The sequence below is a fragment of the Topomyia yanbarensis genome, chromosome 2 (assembly GCF_030247195.1).
Source record: "Topomyia yanbarensis strain Yona2022 chromosome 2, ASM3024719v1, whole genome shotgun sequence".
NCBI lineage: Eukaryota > Metazoa > Arthropoda > Insecta > Diptera > Culicidae > Topomyia > Topomyia yanbarensis.
The window spans coordinates 140,421,165-140,443,379 of NC_080671.1; the positions used below are offsets into that span (position 1 = coordinate 140,421,165).

Below are 22,215 nucleotides of genomic sequence, written 5' to 3' on the forward strand. Positions count from 1 at the left end.
CGGCTTATCGTAGCTAACGCATAGAACCATACAAAATGAACGAATTAAAAAAACTGATCCCTCGTGTCACGAATTAACAATGAGTTCTTAATAACAATTAATGCTGCCCTATGCAATATTCCTCCCGGAATACCCTACAATGGATGACGGATATAGCCTAGTTGGTTAGTTGATTGTCTTTTTGTGCAACTCACCCCAATTCGGTTTCCAATCCCCGGACATAGTGATAGATTTTTCTGACCAGAAAATTGAAGGCACTTCCAACGTTCAATAATAGTTATCACTGCAACGATCAACATTGAAACCTAGTTTCATAATCCAAAAAAAAAAACAACGCTCAATGGCCACCCCTCTGTGGGAAATGGTGATGTACCGTTCAATACAAACATCATACCTTACCAACGCGTCACCGCGGTACTTACTTATCGGATCGAGATAATATCGAGTACAACACAGCGGCAGGCGAAAAACACGCGGCAGAAAGACGAGGAAATCGTTTTTCCAAGCGCATTCCCAACGGGGCGATCGCCCATGATTATTCACTCATTCAAAATCAAAACATGAAATAAACGAGTGCGTTTAATGTGCAGATACGAGATGTTTATAAGAGCATAATTATCGTTAAATATATCGCATTATAGACTGTCCCTCTCCGGGAATGCCGTCGCTGCTCTAGGCCTTTACTTAAATACCATCGGGGATGGAAGTGAGTGCATATGTTTGTATTTACCTTCGGAGGCGGCCACAATATCGCGATGCAAACCGCAATGACCGGACCATCACATAGACAGAACTGGATCTCTTACTTGGACGCAAGCAGTTGCCAGTTGCATCAGTAGCCGCTCTGTGGCATGCTTCCAAGTAGGGCAAACGCCCAGTCCGATGAGAGGGGTACAATAAAAATAATAAATAATACGTGTAATGCCTCCTTTTGGAAGAGAAGGAGAACCCGGAATTCCGAAGGGGGCCGTCGAACGTGGTTTGTTTATATCTGTTGATTATAATATGCGTAGTTTGAATATCTCGGTATGATTATAAATTGCGTGAACATAAAATCGCTTGATATATAATAGGATAACAGTCTGCTTTGAACTTGAGTTGCGTGCACCGAGGCGCCACATTGAAAACTGCACTGTACGATGAAGAAAAACTTTAGACGTATTATACAATTTAGTAAGCGATGGAATATATGTGACACGTATCTCTATTACACATTTTCCGTACCAAAACCACCGGAATCCAGTTCTAAGTAGTCCGTTCCTAACACCTTTTCTTTAACCGACTCAAACACAGAATTTCCACCACGAGAAAGGCTTAGTCAAGTTATGATAATTGAATGACGATTGATTGAGCCAAACAACAGATACAAGCTCAAACTAGATCGACCGCAAATATTCCGTTCCTCGTATGCATCCCCGAACAAGATCAGCCTCTTATGGCCGCGCGTCAAAGCAATATGTGTAGGAACATGATCTGTACCCGACTGTGTACCCAAGCAAGCTTTGCGGATGTTCACGGATTGCATGAGAAGCAAACGTACGCGCACTTACAGTTAAATCTGTCTAGATCAATCAAGTGCAATTGCACAAGTAGATTTAATTCTGTTCGGCTGCAGCAGCGCCATGATCGAGGTCTTTCCAATCGATGCACAGGATAGGATGCGGGAGCGAGTGATCTCATGAATAAGAGTAGAGAAAAAAATTGCATGAACGGATCAATTTCATGTCAACGTACAGTTTGGCTTTCTAAGTTTGAACATTTAGCAAAGGCGCACCTCCCATTGCTACTGTCTTGAATGGGAAACGTCCGTCCGTGCTGCTAACTAGGCTATAAGACATTACATTTACTCGCTGGTGGCTTTAAAATCCGACGGTCAATCAATTGAAACATTACTGCCAATTTGAAATTCAATTTGTTGCTTCTGGTTATGAATTGAATATTGAATTAGTACTGCAGAAGTAATTGATGTATGTACTGGAGCACACGTGAGCATTGTACTTTAATATTTTTTATTATTCAATCTGTTTCATTCACCCGACAAGTTTCATAAGCGTGCTGAAATTTGTGAAGTTTAAAATTACTTAAAACTAAGGGATTTACATTTTATTATAGTTTTACTTTGACTACAATAGACAAAATCAAATATACATATGAATAACTGTTGGTATCCATTAAACTTTTGAAAATACAGCAAAAAAACGAGTTATTACGATTACCGTTTGCTGATCCTCTCGGACATTTTAGAAAAAAATGACAGCACGCGTCATTTTAAGGTAATGTAAAGAATTATATATTACACAAAAAAATGACCCCATTCGCATGTAACCGTTGCTCGGATCAGGCTTCCCCAACCAACGATAGCGAGTATGTAACTTCGCGTGTATAAATTCTATTTTATAACCGTGTGCCTTTTGCATATTCGCGTGTATTCTTAGATAATCGCGCGCGGACCGTGAATCTAATACTTTTTGGTGCACGGCTAAGATGCTAAAAGAGAGTGAGATCTTCCATATCACTAGAGTTCCCGGTGATGTCGCCATGGAACGTGTTGTCTAGTGAATATGAGCTTTATTTTTTGATTGTTCTTACTGAATGTATGGACCTAAGTTATTAGAGAGTAATGGTTTACGGACGTGACCGATTCATGAGCGCGCGAAAACGGACGTTTGTAGGTTCGCGTTTGAGACAGCGTTTGAAACTTCGTAAGTGCTAAAACGTTCTCCTTATTACCGGGGTGTTATAAGTTGGCGCGATCGCGAACGTAGGTGTGCGTTGTAGATCGCGAACGGCTTAAGCGTTCGTATATTAACGTTTTTGTCACGTGTGCTCGCGTTCATGTGACTTCGCGTGTACAAGACTGGATTTTATAACAGTGTGGCCATTCCTATATAAGCGTGCGTTCTTGGATGATCACGCGGACCTCCATTCTGATAGTTAGTTTTCGGTGTACAATTCACATTCTGACAGGGAGTAAGTTACCCCATATCACTAGAGTCTTCGGTCATGTCGCCATGTAACGTGACCAGAGAGCTTTCTTTTTAAATTGATCCAATTGAAGGCATGGACCTAGTCTGCTGATATCAAGGATAGAAACATCCGGAGGTGACCGATTCAAAATGGTGCGACCGCGGGCATTTTTAGGTTCACGCTTGAGACCGCGTTTGAAATTTTATAGGAGCTGAGACATTCACTTTATCACCGGGATGTTATCATGTTTACGAAATCGCGGGTGTAGGTGCCGTGGATCGTCGCGAAGGGCTCAATCATTAGTATATTAACGTGTTTGTCACGTGTATGTGACTTCGCGTGTATAATTTCGATTTTATAATGATGTAGTGTGTATTCTTGTTTGATCGCGCGCGAACCGTGAGTCTGATGCTTAATTTTTAGTGTATGGTACAGATGATAGAAGAGAGTCCGTTTCCCCATATCACTAGAGTTCCAGGTCATGTCACCATGGAACGTGTTGTTTAGTGAATATGAGAGTCACTTTTTTGATTGGTTCAACTGAAGACATTAGTTCAGACTGCTAGGAGGTAAGACTTCCGGACGTGACCGTTTCATGATCACGCGAGTGGTGGGTTAATGTTTGAGACCGCGTTTGGAAGTTTAAAGATGCTACGATTACTTAACTACCGGGGTTTTTTTTCATGTAGGTGAAATCGTGGCCAGGTTTGTGTTATCGCGAAGGCCACGAGTGTTTGTACCTATATGAGTATAGATAGCGTATAGTAGAGATATACCAATAAAAGGAATCATAACAAGCGAATAAAGAAAAAAATTGATATGCATCAGTAATGGAAAAGCAAAAGTACAGACTAATGAAGTAAAATAGAAAAACACATGTAACATGCAATCAAACTCGTCTAAATGCAGCAAATGTTGTATATTTACCGACTTTCCCGAATGAATAGAACCAAATGCACAATTGATCATCAGAAGTATTAGCCATTATTCTACCATATACGCCAGTTCTGCATCCATTCGCTGGCACAACTGTCAAAAATACTCAGACGAGCACATACATAGATAGACATACGACTAGCACATAACAATTGTACACTAGTACGAAAAACTACGATTATTACAAAGCGACATCTAATAGGTTTCTACTTATGTATTTATTAAATTAATTTAGTCAAGGTCAAAGTCAAGGCTTCTGTCTGTCACGTTACAAGTTTACGCATATTCCATAAGGTAAGTCTGCAAAAACGATTAAATCAGATTATATCACAATTGCACATTATTAAGGTCACTAAGTCGCACATTTTTTCTACAGAAAGTTATTTTCTATCATGAATGGTTTTCGCTTTATTGTCATTTTGATACGTCTGTCACGCTACACAATTTTCGCGGTGAGTTTGGAGGTTGCCCGACTAAATTGAAAAAGTCTGTTCCGTTGGCCCCCAAATTTGCGTGAACACAGTTTTAAGTTGAAGTTTGGAAATGAAAGAAGAGTTTGAAATATAGTTTTGGCGAAAAAATTATTTTTTTTTCGATTTTATGGAGTATTCTCAACGATCTGTCACGTTGCAACCAGAATCTGTTACGTTACAGTTCTGTGTTTTTATTGACGCAAGGATATCGAGACAGTCGTACACAAATCATCCTTGATCTGGGAACTAAGTATTACCGGGATATTTCATGTTTATTTTGAAAAACATATTGGTTTTGATGAACAAACGTGAATAACTTATGAAAAGGTCGTAATTTCACGAAGTAACACTTTATGTCGAAAGAAAATCTAAAACAACTTAAAAACATCAGCATTTTAAAGGACAATCTTTCATGAGCATTTAAAATTGCAAAAACATAACTACATTCATTCTATTCTTCTAAATTATTTACAGAAAAGAAATTCAATTAAAATTAAAAATTAAAAGATTTTTCAAATTTTTGTTATAAAATTATTTATTGTTATTTTCTTCACAATGTTTATTTTAAACAATTTTAAACGCGTTATGTTTTTTAGAGATTGGTATTTGTGAGTAACTCATTAAAAGGGTGTATTTTCGCCACAAAATATTGTTTTAAAAAAAAGCAAAATATTTTGGAAAATTTTACTTAAGAACATTTTTCTTTGAAATAAAAATTTTATATTATTATTGTATAGCAAAATTATATTTATCACTACATTAGGAAATTTAGTAGCATACTTAAAGTCGTTGTGAAAAATGCTTTCTTATTAATAACTTCTTAATAATGCAATCACTGTTTCTTCTATTTTTAGGCTTACGTTAACATAAAAAAATCATTGTTTTTTGTAATTGTATTTTTCATTTTTTTGTCTTTTTTTTTGAAAAATTTCACCAAAAAAATTCGCAGAGAATTAGAAACTATCATATAGTTTTTCTGTACAAATAGCGATTTTCGAACAATATATTTTGAAAGTAGCGTATTCAAGATCTCATACGCCCTTTTTAAATATTACTCTTGAATAAAAATTGCTTGTTTAGCAATGCAAAATGCTTAGTCTCTAATATAGATGAAACGTAAGAAGTTTCATCAGAGTCGACAGGTCACCATTTTTTAAGTAATTGAATCAAACTTGATGCAATTGCTTTATAGCAGAAAACATCTGTCACGTTACATAAGATCAACTGTGTTTTCTAAAAAATGAATAGAACTATAAGGTATTCACAATACAGTTTCAAAAAGTAGACTCAAAGTAGTAAGAAAAAATGTAGGTTGGACATTGTATGCAATCTGTTGGTGTGGTCCACAAAACTTTTTTCGAATTTTTGATCTGTCACGTTACAAGTTATTTGTTTTTCATTACTTTTTAAAAAAAGCATTTTTCCATATTCATCTTAAATTTTCAAGCAATATCCTCAAATTTAAATTAGACTACGATGGAAAAATGTGGTTCCAGCTAAAAGTTGAATATATGGATTTTGTTTACCTTTTTATCTCCTTACGGTCTTTCAGTCCTTTTCAGATCATGCAAGAAGCATCAACAAACTTGTATAAATGACAGACATGGAATTTTTTTCTGCGCTCATAATTCATTTTGTTTAATATTAGAGATTATATACAAATGAAAAAAAATAGATTGACGCAAAATTTAATTAAAAAAAAGCCATTTGCGGGGCCTTGACCATATGCACCGACCGATAAATGGACGCACAATGACTCCCACTGTGAACCCCGTCCACAAATACCACCATCAAATTGTGGAACAATATTTGCAAACACGACACACAGCAAAAGTCAATGCACGACGACCCGCCAGTTGGCCACATCATCGCGCACAAACCAGTGGTTGAGCGCTTGTATGCACAGGTGCAGAGTATGAAGAAACATAGAATATAAAAAAGACACACAAGCCCTCTCGGTCTCCTCGATGCACCACTATCGAGGAGTAATGCAATAAGCATCTTAAAGCAGTTGTTATTTGGTGCTGATGCACGCAATATGCCTGATGCCAATACCGTCAAACCCCCCAACCTTGTGGAGTCAAATTTACAATTCAAAGCTAAACAGTATTCTTGCCATTTAATTCTATGGTATCATCGTTTGGAGTTGAGGATAAATGTCAAAATTTGGTTACACTAAATAGGGGTAAACAAGTCCTTATCAATCTAATTGATCAGGATGTCACACTATTTCTAGAGCTTTTATTCAAACCGACATATCTGCAATGAGTGACTCTCTTTGTTTACTTTCTCTTTCGATTATTACGGCGTCGCTTTAGCACTTTTCACAGTACAGATCGAAAGACGATGGTTTCGACTAGCATATTATGCAAAGAGTTGAGGGATAAATGTTAAAGCGACCGAATTATTAACAGAAGAGAAAGTAAACAATGAGAGTCACTCATTGTAGATATCTTTTTATAAAAACGCTCAGGATTTCATCGATAACTCATCTTATACAGTGATTGGATTGCTCTTGAATAAGTATTAATATTCCTCCAATGGCTTTGTTCCGAAGAAGTAGTACAATAAAAAATCTGGCCTTACAAATGTATAATACTCGCGTTGGACCGGAGCGAAAAGTTGAGCAAAAGCGCAACCATATTAATCCTGCCATTTAAGCTATGGCGTTGAATAAAGATAGCAGACACTGCTCTAACTAATGGGCTCAAATGGGTGGGATGAAGAGAGGTGCTAAGATGAATTAGGACTCAGCAACCCTATAAGCGGAGACATGGCCATCCACTTGATTGCAGAGATTTTCCTACAGCTGATTGCGGAAAAGCTTCTGTTTAAATGTAGGACATTCCGAGCAGAACAATATACTCACCATGGAACAAATCTGACTCTCATAGGTGCGTCAAGTTTTTTGAGCACGACAGGAGTATCTTGATGAAGGACAAGAAACGATGGGGCCGGCTAATTTAACTAGAAATTCACACTACTTTTGACAACACTAAATTCATCAACAATAAGAATAATATTAGACAAACCAATTTATTTCCACTGGTTAATCATAGATGGTGTTAGCGATCATATAAGTCTACCGTTGGTAAGACATCTTCTTTGCCTTTCATAGATAGATTAGGGTGATGAGCCCATTTTTACCATGTTTCTATTATCACCCTACCCATTTGAAGCCGTTGGTTAGAGCAGTGTCTGCCATCTTTGTTCAACGCATTGAGTCAAATGGTAGCGTAACAATAGGGGCACTAGATTCGAGTTTTCGCTGCACTCTAGAACAACAGCAACACTAGAATTTCACTGTTTTCAGCGCATTTGTGTTATTATATTGGTTCTTAGCAACGAAGCAAAGCTGTTGATGTCAATTTTTTCGCATTCCATTGATTGTAGGCCGAGAAATTAATGAATTAGTGAGGCACCCTGCTTAGTATGGTGAAAATAGGCACTTTACCCTATTACTTTTTCTTCTGTCAAATTTAGATAGTGTAAATCGTTAGAAAATTTTTCATATTTTTAATTTTTGTCATAAAAAGCGTATAAGGACGTTACACTTTTATGGTTTATAAAAAATAACGTACAGTAATTGGTTTATTTTGTTTTAGGCGCCAAAATATCACCTCATGTCTTACCGCATATCATATCGTGAAAAGTTAGACAGCAACAAAAAACGATATATCATATCAATGCGGTTTATTCTCCTTCTCAATTTCTGTAAATGAATTATGTAATAAATAATGATTTCCATAAACTTTCTTTGATTTTTTTCGGTTATTATTATTAATTAAATATATCGCTCACCCACACTTTTAATATTTGCAAAACAGCACTAATGCAAAAAATGGTTGCATCATAATACATGAAGAGATATATTACCCTATCTCAAATTCTAACGAACCAAAATCCTAATTGGGCTCACAGCTGAGATCGATCCGGCTCACGTAAAACTCAGGTGCGCCAAAGTGCGGATGCTAACTAGCAATCTCGTACCCATCAGAACACCAGCATCCATCAAACACTTGTCGCGAAGGAACCGCCACGGCTCACGTGATCAAATTGCTACATTTAATGACTTAATTTGCAAAGCCGGCGGAAAACGATGACCTCGCGCGAGCAGTTGGCCGCGTGTATCTTTGCGTATACTGTACCTACACCGTACACGATATCGCCTCGATCGAACCGACGTGACCGTCCACCAGACAGATGCAGTGCGGCCCACGACAACGAGCAGCATGCCGTCATCGGTACAGTGAGTGCCTGCGAACTGCTTGAGCCAAATACCGCGCACTTACCGTATCGCACACGACGGAGACAGCCAAAAGTTTAAAAATAGGCGCGGTTCAATTAAATGTATCAACAACACGCCATGTTTCGCGACGGTGATATGCAATAAAACGGCGATTTTGATGAAACTGGCGAAGAACGGCCAGGTGAATAGCACATACACACATACAATACAATCATCACACAGAAGGAAAACTGAAATAACGGAGACTTACAGTAGCAAAAGCCGATCCATTGTGACTATCTAGGAGGCGTGAAATCTGATTTTAGTAGTAGATTCCGGATCGAATTGCTTCACGATTTACAGCTTGGCTCCTTCGGTAGCCACGGGTTTTACAATCTACTTTTTTATCGGTGCGAGATACTATTATTCTTGTTTTGTCTATTGCACACAATAAATCGAACGACGATTCCAATTAGGTCTTCCCCTCGGGGCTATACAGGTAATTTTATCTCACTATTCCACGTATCAAATCAACTCGTTATCAAGCCGGTCAATTTTGCTTCCTCCTTTGTTTTAATGCACCCACCGTACGTATAGAACAAAATTGCAATGCTAGCTGTTATGTAATTTGAATGCACCTTTGAAGAAACGATATGATGATAAGCGGTTTCTAGCGATTAATGTGGCAAATTCAACCGTTAACGTGCTTAGATAAATGTTTGTTCTACGCTTCGAGAATAAGAATCCGATTTGGTTGACGTCTCCAAAATATGCTTCAGCTAATCGTACGACAACTAGCGCGAACCGTCGAACTAAACTCAATGGTCTTCGTTTGACTATCTGTTGATTTGGATGTAATTAGACAAACGGGCCCGCGAGAGACAGCTTACCGCGTGCATCGGGAGAACTGCAAGCAGTCTTACCATGCATAGACGGCACAACGAGTTCAAAGTCCACTCGGTCGAGTCCTATGTCTAAGTGTATCGTTTTGATTCGAGGCAAAATGCATCTTGCTTTCATTTAACTACTTGCACTGTGGGTAACCACGGGAGGAACGGATTAGACAAGGGGAGAGTGATGCTTGGTGATATCTGCACATGCACTGTCATTCCTAACGGTGCACTCGAAGTGTCATGTAGGCTAAAACGGGATCCGACCAATTGGCAGAGGAGAATCTCGTGACTACCGCTTTGCTGGTGACGAAATGTGCATACCTTTGCAGTTTATTTGACCGGGTTCTGTCGGCATGCCACCATCAGCTGTACCTTTTTGCTCGGGTAGAACGATTACGTATTTAGAAGAACTACTTCAAAAAGTCTATTCCACAACTTTGTAGAAGATAACTTCTTAATATCTCTCTTTTTTGGATAGCTACCAGATGAAACAATATAATCACAGCAAATTTTTAAATTCAGTTTATGGTTATGAAATATTATATCTAATTTCAGTTTTGAAGTGCTTACATATGTAGTTTGCGTTTCATAAATGATTTTATTTTGATTCTTCACCTCATTGAGTTTTCAATTACCTCTCTCTTTCTCTGATCATGAGCATGATGACCATACATTCGTAGTTGCTACTCCATGATTGACCTGAACAAGCGCAGTTGCACAGAGAATCAACCGATGAAGCTTAGGAGTAGCTACCCATCTCCAAGATGTTTCGATAGTTTCAAAATTTGGAATGCCAACAACGGCGCCGCCCCAATCCATACAGTCATCGAGGAAACAAAGGAATGTTAGTACAGTAGGATTCCGTTTTTGGCAACAATTTTATTTTTTTCAGTTGCCAAAACCGGAACCGTGCCAAAAATGGAACCTTTATTTAAACTTTAGATTTTCAATTTACGATTTCAAAAATGTTTCAAAGATTTCTAATCATATGTTAAATGGAATGAGATGAAAGAAAAAATAAGCAAATTCAATTTTATTCGTGTTTTTATCAAATTCAGACGTCTTACGGTGGGGTAGAATGCTACTTTCGACGCTAAAAACCTCTAGCACCTTGGGTATATATCCTGGAGGATTAGTGTCTTTAGAAAAGTATCTTAAATGGAAATGATAATTATTTTGACAACTTTGGTTTTGATCTAGATAAGTAGAAACTGATCTAGATCAGTTCTATCTTTTGACAGAGGTGTTCTATCAAAAAACTTTCTTCGGCAAAGTTGTTGGTTTGATATTTTTAACACATGTACTGAAGACATTTATACTTTATAACTTATGTAGATGGCGTTACATGACATTTAAAAAAATACTTGAAAAAATGAATTTTAACATTTTTTTATGAAAAATATATCTAGAAATAAATGTTTTATTCCTAAATCTTCGCAAAAAATAGAATAATAAAAAAAGCTTCAAAGTATGATAAATGTTATCATGACATTCGCTCCTGGGATTGTTATCTTTTTTTTATTTCAATTATAGAGGTTTTAACCTTAAGGTCATTCGCCTCTTCGGGTTAGAAAAATCTCTTAGGAAAAATTTCTAACCCTATGTGCGGGGTCGGGACTCGAACCCAGGTGCGCTGCGTACAAGGCAATCGATTTACCAATACGCTACGCCCACTCCCGATTGTTATCTTTTCTTTCGTGAATATTAATGAACAATTTTGTTAAAAAACATAGCTCTTTTTAAAAATACATAAATTTTGTTCTCTATAACTAACCAATCGTCGATCTTCCAATTGGAATTGATAGATTGAAAATCAAATTGCAATATTTGAAGATAGTTAGGTTTAAAGAAAATCTGTATAAATCACTTGCAACTATCCAAACAAAAGGGATTGAAACATCAATGCTACTGTGAAAATGTGCTCCAAAAAAAAATTCCAAGAATCTCTAGAACAATGCATTTGCGAGAAATTAACACATCAAAAGATAATATAAGCAACCTTATTTTTAAAAAGCCACCCTACCTTAATTTTTTTTAAAAAATCATAACAGATTAACCATTATAGATAGTCTTGTTTATTTAGCAAACTTGCTTCAATTCATTTGTGTTATTATATTGTAGAGCATTTCGCAGGTAAAATTCACACATCTATACAGTCGATACTTTGAACACCTCAACCACAAGGACCACCCTAATTCCATTCATTTGAAAAAAATCGCCAAAAAAAACTAACAAATGTTCCAAAGCTAAACCAAACTATTTGGGGGCCATCAGTTTTGTATTCCCAAATACGTCTTTATGACACACCATGGTCTGCTTTCGATATGTACTGAAAATTCAGTGCCAAGTTTTGTATTGACGTCGTAATAATCCAAAGAGAAAGAGGCACGCAATGTCACTAAGGTTCTATTGAAAATTTTCTCCAGAACTAGTTTTATTATGCAGTGTAGCGCATTCCTCTTTACTTGACTCTTAACCCTTTCATGCCCAACTTTTTCCTAGTGCAAGTAGGGTTTCAAAACTATTTTTCCTTGAAAACGGTGGGCTCAAGAAATACGAAAAGCCTTTTTTCATGAAGATAGGTGCTTTCCTCGCAGTACTAGAAGCTGCTCAATTTTCACCTTCCAATGCTCAATGTACTTCTCCTAGAATCTTTACAACTGCCTGGAAAACGTAGCCAAAGATAGTCTTATTTGATAAGTTTTATCAGTTTTCAATAATATTGCAACATAACAAAGATATATGAAAAATTCATTTTCCGTCGTCAACGTAAACTGTCTCTGGCAGCACTGCTTCATCGGAATCCAATCAGACTAATTGCTATAACTTCAGTTCTAGAGCTGATCCTTGTAACTGTTAATACTCAAATGAAAGGCAATAGTCACGTTTATTGGCGTTACTTGTTTTTGTGAGAAAATTTTGCCGCAATCAAAAGTTATAGCTGTTTAAAAACGTTGTTGTCCACAAACAACATGGGCATGAATGGGTTTAAAGTGCTCTGGGTCTTGCTATAAAAATTGATTCCGCCAGACACTAGTTACACTGTTATCAGTTATATTATACATAAATAATACATTTCTATACTTATTGTGATCATTAAACATAACACGCATAGTGTACAATATAGTTAACCCTTAAATGCATAACACTGTTTCAAAACAACATTGCGAAAAACATCTCAAAATTATCACAGTAATGAATTGAAACTATCAGACAATTTTAACAAAATTTAAAAAAAATGATTTGCCCCTTTGAGGGTTAATTTGACTTCCATGTTTGGAAATAAAGTCAAATGTGATGTCAATTGATATAAAAAAAAATATTTATTGCACAGTTTTAAAAGACTTATTATGTAAACCAAGAATGTTACCAAAAACGGAACCCATTTCGTCGCTGTTGTGCTATCTTATGACAAGCGCCATTTAGCACATTTCGAGAAAAACGATTTTTAAAGTTTGAGATTGAATATCTTGAAACTTATTAATGGTATAAACAATCCAAAGAAAACAATTGATGCTTCTATCTATTCTGCATTAATCTCTCAAATATTACGAAGATCGCTTGACTACGTTGCGATTTTTTACTATGAATGTAAACAAAAGTCGCACTCACACGTGTCATAGGCGTGTATTGATGACAAAATTTGTATAACGTGTCATAATCGTGCATGAAAAATTTTCCATAGAAAAAAATCATCAATTTTTAACTTTTGTTCATATCTTTGCGTTCATATGGTCTATAAACAATCGGTGAAATGCATTTTGAAGGAAATTAGTCAGGGAATTTAGAAAAAAATGTTATTTTTGATTGCAGTGTTGCCAAATATGCTTTGTTTCCAGTTTAAAACTAAAACTGTGTTTTTCTCACAACTCGTGTAATTTATTTTTGAAAATGTTTATGCCATTGCGTTCCTCAGACATTTTCACACATAAAAACATCTAAAACTTCAATATAACTTAAGCAAATAACTAGATACAGTGATTTGAAGCAAAAAACTCACAATTTCTCATCACGTTTCTCGCTATATCTAAGTAACCAAGTAGAATTTCAAAATTCTGAAAACGCCACTTTGTAGAGAATTTTCAAACAAGTAATGTGGCATATCTAACTCAGTTTACCCCAAAATGGCGTTTGTCATAAGATAGCACAACAGCGACGATTTGTTGCCAAAATCAAAGTGTGCCAAAATGGGAGCACGCCAAAAACGGAAAGTGCCAAAAACGAAATCTTACTATATAACAAACGCTGTTCCGAAGACCGTGTATACCTCTGCACCTCCATGTTTGCCATGGAAAGTAGTTTTATGTTAGTGGCATGAGGTAAAGAATTACACAAATCTGAATTCACTTTGATAAGGGATACGACCTATGCAATTTCAGAAGTGTCATTATATTTGTATTGCCGGCTGCCGAGAATTTAAGATACATTTATGATCTGCTGAATTCATTCGGAACTACTCATTTTTTAAACGAACCTTCAACTCCGTACAGCCGGCTGTCGGGAGTGGTACTTATATTTAATTGACTATGGTTTTATTATTCCTTGTCTCATCATTCAGGTGAAAAACGACATTCCAAGAACAATACGATATAATGAAAATACAAAATTAAACTCACGAGTGTTTTCGATAACTACTAACATAATAGCAGTTTTAGAAAAAAGCACAAGGACAATAAACTAATCTGCTACCTTAATACAATGCTCTAAAGCTAAAAAAAAAGGTAGAATGCAAGAAATTAAGAAAAGGCTCCTGGTTTTGTCGCTTCATACTATAATATTGTTAGAAACATTGGTTAACATGGCAATCAATAATCGAGTGCAGCGGTTCTCAACCTTTTTCGTACCACGGATCCCTTAGAAATCACCCTGGGTTGCTGCGGATAAACATCGATTTTGTATGCTATCAATATGTTATTTTCATTTTGTTAGGAAACAAGACTTGAAATTTCAATATGCGCTCGGAAAAAAAATTTTTTCTTCGCAGACCCCCAGCAACGACTTCACGGTCCCCTAGGGGTCCGCGGACCCCAGATTGAGAATCACTGATCTAGTGCATGTGTACCTCAAAATGGCATATTACTGAAGGAAACGGGGCGATTGGCACAGTTGTTTGGAATAATGGACGTTTAGCATAACAAACATTTGGAATAATTTTGAAAAGTGATCGTTTGAGTTTAATTTCCGAAATTCTTGTGTTCATTCATTTTTGCAATTCTCGAAATTATGGCAAATAACCGTTATGGCAAATGTTCGATATGCTAAATTACCTTATGCCAAGTTACCCAAACCCCTTACTGAGCATATGGAAGTATCCAATACAATGAAAGCAATGAATATACTATACATGCAATATTAATTCCCAGAAGGGAAAATTGGATTAAACCAATTTGCGGATTAAGGGACTTAAATTCGGTTTGATTTTTTAGTTTTTCGAATTCATCTCGCTTATTATGCATGATTTCGTGGACTAAAAGCAAACCAATAGATATTTTTTTTCGAGAGTTATCCTACTGGAGCTGTAGAGCTAGGTTCTCGGAAGGGCTCCCCGTCAGAATCACATAGGGTGATGTGCCTATTATGGCAGTAGAGCCTATTGTTACCCTATTTCGTACCCCTTGGTTTCGAACCAAGCATATGAGATAATGACAATATCGATTTGGCTAAAGCAGGTGAGAAAAAATAAGCTCAAGTTATGTTCTTTATTTGTTGTGCACATATGTATTTAGAACTATCCTCTAAATCCAACTTTTAATTAAAACAAAATCACCTTATAGAAATATCTACTAATCCGCCTCACTCACGTAGTGAACCGCAACTGGATGCAACGGCGCTTAGCAAAATAAACACTTACGAGCCAGCATTTACCGCCTCATATCTCGTTATTCCAGCACAAATATACTAAACATTGCACTGATACATACCTTTATTTTAGCTGGAGAATCTTTTTACGATAATTTCACTTTAAAATAACTCGTCAAACACTAGAATAGGCCTAGTGTTATAATAGGATAAAACTAAATACGGGGGTTCCTATTATTGGCATGTTTTGCTGATACACTACCACAATCAAAACCAACTTTTTGTATCCATCATACAGAAAAGAATCACCAGTGCGGCCAAACCAAAACATGAACTTATAAATATAATGTAATGCAATTTCAGGTATAAGTAATCAATTACTTCAAGTTATTCAACTAATTGTTGATTGCAGATATTTTATTTTCATCTGCACATACAATTCGGATCGTGAGAAAGCAATGTGTGATGTGAAACTTGTCATTCCAGTTGCTAACCTTCGAATGGTTTTTTCTGCGTGCGCAATTCTGGGCGCTCTTCTACTAACAGCTGATGAGTTTCATTGATGTGCGTGATGTTTACGTTTGTTTTGATCGGCTGAAAAAAGCAGAATGATTCGTTTTACAAATCACACGTTGGCGTCCATGATCTGGATAGCTAGTTAGAATCGACGCAAATGGAATATGAGGCATTGCATTTCAACTAAATTGTTTTTCGATGAGGTGGAAATTGGCACACCCATGGGGCGATAATTGGATCGTTGAGGTGGGCATAGATGCACAGAATGGAACATTTATTTTCATTTATGCTGAAAATTGAGGCAATTCTGCTAAATAAGCATTATATAGATGTTTAAGAAACAGTACACTGATACTTTATGCTGAGAAAGGTTATAGATAATATGGCTTCTTTTAAAGTTGTACAAAAAATAGTGCGACCCTCTCCCTAATGGTGCCAAAATAGGCTCATCACCCTACTACAATTTGCAGACGAGACAGGCAATGTCGCCCACTAAAACACTGCATTAGGCCAATTGTAGCGGGCCGTGATTCTGAATGTGATATTCATTGTACAGTTCAGGTATGTGCGGGCGTAGGGACTCGCGATCGCGTGTATCATCGCGGAGAGCTCGAGCATTTATACGTTAACGTGTTCGATCGCGTGTGCGTTTGTATGTCGCGTGTGCTAACGTGTATGTAACTTCGCGTGAATAAATTCTATTTTATAAACGCGTGCCTTTCGCATATTTGCGTGTGTTCTAGAATGATTGCGCGCGGACCGTGAATCTGATACTTAGTTTTTTGTGTACGGTTCAGATTCCAGATGAAAGTGGATTCTTCCATATCATTAGAGTTCCCAGCCATGTCGCCGTAGGACGTGTGGTCTAGTGGATATGAGCTTTATTTTTTTGATTGGTCAATCTGAATGTATGGACCTAAATTGCTAGAATGAAGGCTAAAGTTTCCGGACATGACCGATTCATGATCGCGCGCGTTTGCGGGTTCGCGTTTGAGACCGCGTGTGTAACTTCGTAAGTACTAAAACGTTCACATAATTACCGGAGTGTTATCAAGTTTGCGCGATCGCGGGCATAGGTGTGCGTAGATGATCGCGAAGGGCTTAAGCGTTCGTATGTCGACGTGTTTGTCGCGTGTATGTGACTTCGCGTGTAGAAATTCGATTTTGAAACCCTGCGGCCATTCATATATTTGCGGACCCTCATTCTGATATTTAGTTTTCGGTGTACGGATCACATTCTGACTCCCTGTCAGAGTGAGTTACCCCATATCACTAGAGTCCCGGTCATGTCGCCATGGAACGTTTTGTCTAGTGGTTATGGGAGTTATTTTTTTCTTAATCTTTCAATTTTATTTTTTTTATTAATTAACATGGACCTAGACGCGGGAGTTTGTAAATTAACGCTTGAGATCGCGTTGGTAAGTTTATGAGTGCTGGGACGTTCACCTTATCATCGGGGTATAATCATGTTTGCGAGTTCGTGGGCGTAGGTTGCTTGGAAAATCGCGAGGGGCTCTAACGTTTGTACGCTGACATGATTTTGTAGCATATTTACGTGTGTTCTTGAATGGTCGCGCGAACCGTCAGTCTGATACTTAATTTTCGGTGTGTGAAGAGTGGGATCCTTTATATCGATAGGGTTCCCGGTCATGTCGCCATGAGACGTGTTGTCTAATGGGTATGGGCGTATTTTCTTAATTGGTTCAGCTGAAGGCATGAACTTAGGCTTCTAGGATCAAGGACAGACTTCCGGACGTGACCGATTCGTAACCGCGTGTGCGAGGGCCTTTTTGTAGGTTTTGAGACCACGTTTGAGAATGTGTGAGTGTTAAGACGTTCACTATCACCATCTTTGGTGACCCAACTGAATGCGGATGTAGAATGGCAGTATAGGTCTCGAAAAGAAGAAATAAAAGACAACACATGAGAGACGTAATAGATTAGATATGTACAAGATACATCTGAAGTTATGATCATCACATGAAAGACATACATTAGTACTTCAAACTCTACCAATACTTGAATAGACAACCACCACACATAGCACATCCTTTCTCAATTATCTATTTATTACAGGTTGATTGTTGGTTATGAGCGGGTAAATAGAGGAAAGGTATAGAACAGAAAAAAAGGCTCATATCAGCCCTCTCGGCCTCCTCGATACACCACCATCGTGGCGTATTGCAATCAACATCTTGAAGCGGACTTCTTATATAAATAAAATCCTGAGTAGTCATAATGATTGGTGGATTATTAACATGAGAACTAATTAACCTCTGGTAGTAGAACTTGGTGCAAATAGAAACTAAAAAGAGCAAATGTCCTTATATTTAGATAGCTCTTTCGAATCGTTTAGGTGGATTCAAAAAAATCTTGGACAGAATTAATAACGAAAAAAGTTTGCCATTCCATTAATCCACAAAAAAATCCCTATCTGGCAAGCGATCTGTTAATATAGCAAAATAAGTAGGCCCATCGTCAAATCAACGACACATAGGCGAGGATGAATGCCTCCAAAACCGATTCCTGCCCTTTTTAAGTATTTCGAAGACGCTGACACGTGAATCGAATCAGGCAGCCTGCCAATATCTACCAAAATATATCCTGATTCATTTCCCTACCTACTACCATCAAGCCTCTCCTGCTACACTTGTGGATGGTGCAGTGTTGAACTAACATTCCTTCCCATCCCAAAACTGGCCTGTATGGGCCTGGCCATCTACGTTATTGATCATACATAATCTTAGTCACGTTGAGTATGATGTACTACTCCCGAGTATCATACAATTGGTTCAATAATTTTCTGTTATTTTAACTACTAACGAGATCAAATTTATACCACAATCTGCTACAAAAATTGCATTCTGTTATAATCTTGTTATTTCATTCTGATTGGGTAGCGTTCACTTAATTATCGGGGCGTTTTTGTGGTTACAAAAATTTGGGCACAGTTGTAGACGGCGCCGGTGGTTGAGTGGTAAGCGTGACCGCCACTCATTCCAATTTGCCTGGGTTCAATTCCAGCCGAGGTCGTTGAGATTTTTCTGAGGTGAAAAAATCTGTGGTCACGTCTTCCTTCGGAAGGGAAGTAAAGCCGTTGGTCCCCGGTCTATGAGTTTGGTGGATCGATATCTAGTCCAGATAGTGAAGTCACCTCTCTGGCGTCGGTAAAGAAGAAGTGATCCAACTTCTATACTCTTACTAACAAAAATATCCTCCTCCTGTGATACTTGTTGAGTGCGCTGTAGTATATACGGCCTCTAACAAAAGCAAGTATCGGACTAACCATTCCTTTCCTTTCCTTCCGCGATCTACGTTCGGGCATGGCCGGCGCCGGTATTGATCAATACTTTAAGATTACCAGGAGTTGCACATTGAAAGATGTTTCGCTACTCCCAAGCATAATCATCTACTTATTCTCTGTGCAACTTCAGCTAGTCCAGATCGATAACGGAGTAGCCGCCAGGGGTGGTCGCACAAGCTCAAGCTCAAAATTTGGGCGCAGTTGTGCGTGAATAATTACGATTGCATGTTCGTTTTTGTGTATCATCGCGAAGGGCTCGAGTGTTTGTAAGTTAACCTGTTTGATTGTGTGGGCGTTTGTAGGTCGTGCGAACTTTTGCATGTCGCGTGTGCTAGCGTCTAACTTCGCGTGCATAAATTCGATTTTATAAGCGCGTATCCATTCGCATATTTGCGTGTGTTTTAAAATCTTATACTGCACGGACGGTAAATCTTATACTTAATTTTCAATAAAATTCAGAGTGAGTTTTTCTATATCACTGAAGTTCCCGGCCATGTCGCCGTGGCTAGTAGATTGAAGAAGTGTTATCTAGTGGACATGAGCGGTTGTTAGAGCCGAGAGTAGGGGCTTTCAGACGTAACCGATTCTTGGTTGCACGAGTACGGGCGTTTGTAGGTGAACACTTGTTACTGCGTTTGTAAATTTATAAGTACTAAACCGTTCACTTAGTCACCAGGGTGTTATCTTGCTTACGAGATGGCGGGCGTGGATGTACATGGATGATCGCGAAGAGCTCGAGCGTTTGTATGTTAACGTGTTCGTCACGGCTGCTGGCGTATATCCAATTTTTCAAGCTAGATTAGGTTTTTAAGCTCAGACTAGGTTTTCGGGTTAGAAAAATCTATGCTATGATACACCATCCTCTTACCGCGAAGTTGCAAAATGAACAATACTATGGAAATTATTTAACCCCTAGAAGCGCTGATTTTTGAGTAGAGCAGAGAAATCTTCATTTCAGTGAAGAGTGTTGGTTAAAACTCATGTCAAACCTATTGGATATAGTAACGTTACAATTACAACCAAATCTTGATGCTTAATACACAATGATTAACAGCTATTAAATTTTGTTTGCCGGTTTTTTCTAAGACTTCAGCTGTAAGCTCGTTTGGTTATGAACGATTAATTTTTGTAACTTATGATATCTCGCAGCGTGTTGGTTAGGCTAGGTATTGGGCTACGGATGTTATATTCGCGACGGCACCTTGTTTGTTTCGGTAACTCGTCACAGCACATGGAAAAATCTCTCTCCCTCGCATCAGATAGTATGCGTAAAAAGAATATAATCATTGGAAAAAAATGATGATAAGAAGAATATAATCATTGGGAAGAAATCATAGTGAATATAAATTTGAATACTAATACATATTATATATATATATATATATATATATATATATATATATATATATATATATATATATATATATATATATATATATATATATATATATATATATATATATATATATATATATATATATATATATATATATATATATATATATATATATATATATATATATATATATATATTTGTATACTCATTAAATTAATAATAACAAAATTGATCATTCTTCGTTTCATGACCTGTTCTTCAAATCAAATATTTTCTCATTGGATAATTTCGCAAACCACAATCGATGAAATGCTCATAAATTGGCATCAGTATGCTTGCTTCGTTCCGAAGAACCAAGATAATAACAAAACTGCCCTGAGAATTATTAAATACCTATAATTGAGCGCAACGAAAACTCAAATCAAATTCTCCAATTATCCCACTATCATTTGAGCTAATTCGTTGAACAAAGATGGGAGACGCTGCTCTAACTAACGGCTTCATGTGGGTAGGGCGAACGCTGAAATATCAAAGACTACACCTTCCACCTCCAAACCAACAACCAGTACCACCAACGAAGAATTCAATGCTAAATTCTTGAACTTGTTATAAAGCATGCATGTTAACGTGCTATCATTGCAAATAAGCATAGAAATTTGTTTATTTGTTGTAGCTTAACCAACAGACTCCTTGACCCCAATACTGCCGTAATACGCATATTTGTCCCATGTTCTATGGGATGCCCTATATACATGGGACAATTATGCGTATAACGGCAGAATAATGGTGATGTTGCAAAGACTAGTTATATTTAAAGAATAAACATAATCTTAGCCTTAATTGTATTTTTAATTAAGCGGAAGTCAAAAACTGTAGTCACACTCCAGTAAGCGCTGTGGAAAGCTTTTTTGGTTTTCCTGAAAGGCGGCCGCAGGAAAGAGTTATTCGGCAATGCTCGAATACGAGCTTGAAGATCACATCGTTCGCTAATTATAGTGCAATTCACTTTGGCAGATAGTAAGTCCGACACGAATAGTGCTCTCCGGATGCTGAGTCTGTTGAGGTGTATTAACTGACAACGGTTTTCGTAATTCGGTACATGGAATCTATTTCTCTATGAGCAGAACGTTTAAGCCTGCAGCGATCAGCTTCGATTCCGTCAATCCCGTTCTGGCAGTACGGATTCCAAATAGTGGAGCAATATTCTAACATTGAGCGGACAAACGCGCGATTGAACAATATAAGATAGTTTTTACTATATGTCTTGATGCCTTATCCACAATGTACGCAGAATGTGGTTTGAACGTTGGTGTCGCATCCAGGATGACTTCTAGATCCTTGACCCGAGAATATTTTTGAATACTCGAATCGAACAAACTGGATCGGATGATACTTCCATGCAAATGTAACAATTGAGCATTTTCCCAGATTTAGAACCATTCTGTTTACCTCATAACGCGTACTGAAGCTGTCCAGCTCACTTTGAAGAAATTCGTCATCGGTTGAATCCTATATCCGTCGAAAAATTTTCACATTTTCGGCGAAGGAGAGGCAGGACCTTAAAGTTTAGTATTGACGTCATTGAAATAGAGGAGAAATATAGTTGGGTCGATGTGACCTCCTTGCGGGATTCCGAATGTAGCGCGAAATAATGCAGATAGACAGACTTTAATGCTGATTAAGAGCTGCCTTCCATCGAGATATGAGTACCGAGTTTATCTAGCTTGGTTATTGCGATAATATGATTAATTTTGTCGAAATCC

General features: G+C 37.5%; 1 protein-coding gene across 2 annotated transcripts in view; it reads right to left on the reverse strand.

The window, feature by feature from the left end:
* Nucleotides 1–22,215, reverse strand: part of LOC131681542 (protein mothers against dpp) — an 88,566-nt gene that overhangs the window by 60,271 nt on the left and 6,080 nt on the right. The window contains exon 1 of one of the 2 annotated variants that reach the window (XM_058962378.1): nucleotides 8,876–9,379. The exons of the other annotated variant lie outside the window; for it this stretch is intronic. The gene's annotated coding sequence lies outside the window, so the exon portion shown is untranslated. Of the gene's footprint in view, nucleotides 1–8,875; nucleotides 9,380–22,215 lie in introns of those variants that run through there. 2 annotated transcript variants of the gene reach the window in all.